This window comes from Micromys minutus, assembly GCF_963924665.1.
Source record: "Micromys minutus genome assembly, chromosome: 2".
Taxonomy (NCBI): domain Eukaryota; kingdom Metazoa; phylum Chordata; class Mammalia; order Rodentia; family Muridae; genus Micromys; species Micromys minutus.
Genome location: NC_137971.1, coordinates 22,377,373 through 22,381,149, shown reverse-complemented (window position 1 = coordinate 22,381,149; position 3,777 = coordinate 22,377,373).

Below are 3,777 nucleotides of genomic sequence, written 5' to 3'. Positions count from 1 at the left end.
GATGCAGAGAGATCAAAAGTTCATGGCCAGCTTCTTCTGCTACATTACGAGTTTTAGTTTGAGACCAACCCCGGTTATATGAGATACACACACATTTCATTTGTAAGTGTTGACATTTTAACAAGACAAGTCTTCGATAAAGTGAATGTCATTGAACTCTGAAATAGCAATCACAGGGACCGAAGACAATTCTTCTTATTTATAAAGCCATTTTTTTTTTCAGTTCTTTGGCACTGAGTACTTTCACTGTCCAATTCTAGAACTTTTCCATCTTCCTTAACTGGACTTCTGACCCATTACACACTAAGCTCTCATTCTAGCCTCTTACCAGGCTTGGCAAGTGCCTGGTAAAATAAATAAGGTTTCTCCTTATTTCCCAGCATCCTGGCCCACAGGGAACTCGGTTTACAACTCTTGTCCCTTGGGGTTTTAAAGCCATCTTCTAGATTATATTACTTTCTGTATAATTTCCACAGGATCACCTTGTTTTGTGCTGTTCAGAAGAATACGCTTGGATGAGCTGAAAATGTGTCAGGCTGTCCCCTGTCTTTGGATGGACCGGTTCATTCACAGATGGACCCATCAGCGGAGCTGCGCGCCACGTGACCCTGAACAACTCTCTGTAAGGATGCCAAAGAAGGAGGTACACTACATCAGGAGACGTTCTCACCTCTTCTCCCACAAGCTTTCTTCTGATTGATGGTTCTTTGATCCGTGAAAGGAAACTTGGATCAAGGAATACAAACTGTTTTCATTGAAAACAGGTTGGTTAAGCTATTTAGCCAGTCTGCCCAGACATGAGTCACCAGCAGTTAAAGCCAGGTTAAAGGTAATAATATTGCTGAAATACAGCCTTTTAAGGCAAGCGGTTCAGCCAAGGCAGGGCTAATTAGCATAGGGTGGCAGTGATGGTGGGTGGTGGGCCCTAAAGCAAGAATTACAGATGGAAGACCTGGAGTCCAGACTCAGTCCAGACAGATCTTATTGGACCTGTGCACAGTACTTTTAAATATGATTAGCTTAGCTGGGGAATTTTAAAATTAAATTTCTGGTTTTGGTTGAAAAATTTGGCAACAAGCCTAGAATCCTGCCTGGTAAAAGAAAAGGCTTCCCATTCCTTATTTCCCTACATCCTGGCCCACAGGACCCAGGGTTTGCAACTCTGGTCCAGTAGGGTTTTAGAGCCAACTTCTAGGTTGTGTTTAATAAAATATCAAGTAAACAATTAATTATTGTTGGGATTCTGTAAACCCCACCCCTCAATTACCTGGCTGTAGCCAAGTATGCTCCGCCCCAATGACCTGACACTATAAAAGGGGCCGCTTGCCTCCTCCTCTCTCTCTTGCCTCCTGGCTCTCTTGCTCTCCCACTCCTATCCCTCCTCTTCTCCTTCCCTTCCCCCCTCTCCCTCCCTGTGCTCATAGCCGGCCTCTACTTCTCTCTCCTCCCCCCCCCCCTTTCTCTCTCCCTCTACTACTCTCTTAACTCTCTCATGACCTGAATAAACTCTATTCTGTACTATACCGTCATGTGGCTGGTCCCTTAGGGGGAAAGGATTCCCAACATGGACCCCCCCCCAGAGGCATCTCCCTTATCCCCAGGCACCTTCATGGGCCATATGCCCCCCACTCTCTTCATCCTTCCCCTAACATTGATGCTGAAACCCGAGACTTTTCATCTTTTCACAACATTGGTGCCCCGTGACTTTTCCTTTCATTGGTGCCCCATCATCTTTTCCTTACAATTATAGCTTCAAGATAATTAAAGAAAAATAAGAAAGCCTTTGAAAAATGAACAGATTCAGTGGGTGTTTTTAAAAGATGGGCTAAGCTTCAAATAAATTTGAAAAGTTGATAAAGTAATATAATTTGATATTTGAAGAGAAAGAGTCAGTCAATATGTATTTGGGGGCACTTTAACACCCCAACTTTTCAACCTGCACTCTGAATTGTCCCCCACACACTGACTACCACTAAACATACTACAGGGGACTTAATGCTTTAGTTATGGGTAAGATTTAGGCCTTTTTATGTGGTTATCATTATAGCTGAATAAACATTATGTTCTTAGATGTAGCCACTCATAATGACTTATTTTGTTTTGTTTTCATTAGAGTGTAAATTTACAAGAGTAGACACCTTTAATTTATTTCTAGAGCTAGGGATGATTGCAGACACAATAGCAGAAACCCAGTGGCTACGGGTAGAAAGGATGAACTTCTGAATGTGTGTATGTGTATGTATGTAGTCTGGTATAGAACCAGTAATCCGAGGTATGTTAGTTACGAAGCCACCTTCTTCATATTCAGAGAGCTCATTAGAATTATAAAAACAAGCCAGGAAGTGGTAGATCACACCTTTTATAAGCACTCAGCACTCAGGGGGTAGAGCTGGATCTCTATAAATTCAAGGCCAGCCTAGTTTACAAAGTGAGTTCCAGGACAGTGAGTACTACACAGAGAAAGCCTGTCTTGAAACAACTAAACAAAACTATAGAAACAAGACGTAAACTGGGCATGGTGGTACATGTGTTTAATCCCAGTATTCAGAAGGCAGAGGCTGGTAGAATTCTGGGAGTCTGAGATGAGCCTGGTGTATATAGTGAGTTCTAGGACAGTCATGGTTACATAACAAGGCCCTATCTCAAGAGCAAGCAAACCATTAAAAACAAGATATAAGATAGGAGATGATAAGGTAAAAATTTGTTTATTTGTTTGTGTGTGTGTGTGTGTGTGTGTGTGTGTGTGTGTGTGTGTCTTATTAGAGGTTCTTGAGCAAGTGACTTTAGTGACTTGATTTTACTTTGGAAGTTCAACACCATGCCTGGGTGAAAGACAAATCTCTAGTATGAAGATGTTGGGGCTCCAGAGAAAAGGAAAAATCTGGGAGGTTCCACAGAAGATAGTTGGGAGCATCACCTACAGGAATGAGTAGTTGGTAGTATTACCTACAAAAATGAGGAAGTCAGGACCGATGTGACTGCAAGAAACAGAAAGTCAGTTTGAATTCCTGGGAGCAAAAGTGCTTTATTGGCCCATAAAGCTGAACTGCAGAGAAAGTAGAAACAGGAACACTTGGCAGCCGATGCCTGGAGTCCACCCCACGCCCCGTCTGCTGTGGCTTCTCTGTATCCACTTTCTCTATGAGGCCAGAGCCACATCTGCCACTCTCCCAGACCCTCATCCTCCTATCTGACCCCAACCGTGACGAAACATGCTGCTTAGTGCCAAATAAGTATCACACTTTGTTTTGATGCATGAAAACTGAGAAAATAGCACCCACTGAAAGTCACAGAAGCACCTCATCTCATAGGTCCATAAAAGTCATCTGATCTTACAACCTTATCCAACGCATTAGTCATTTCTAGCAATATTCCCAACAAATGATCTTTTAGCAAGGACTGTACCACTTATGCACCGTTCAGGCACTCCAAGACGCTGTAAAAATGCTCCACACTGTTACAGAGTTGTTCTTTACAGTCAGATAATATCTACTACCAGTTGATAATGGCCTTCCCCTTTGTACATCTCAGTACATCAGATGCTTGAAGAGGTGGTTAGCCAGTTAATCTTCTCAGGATAAACTTCAACTTACTGTCACTATTTCGTATGTGGCACAGAGTTTAGCTCCCCCTGGACTTTATCAGCGGGCTTTCAACCTCCAAGAGGTATTTATTGTACACTGATTTTGTTCCGAGCAGTTAACTAGGTGTTAAGAAGGTCATGCATGGGAAGGAAAGCAGGTTCTTGGCATAATGGATAATAGACCCCTGAGAAAC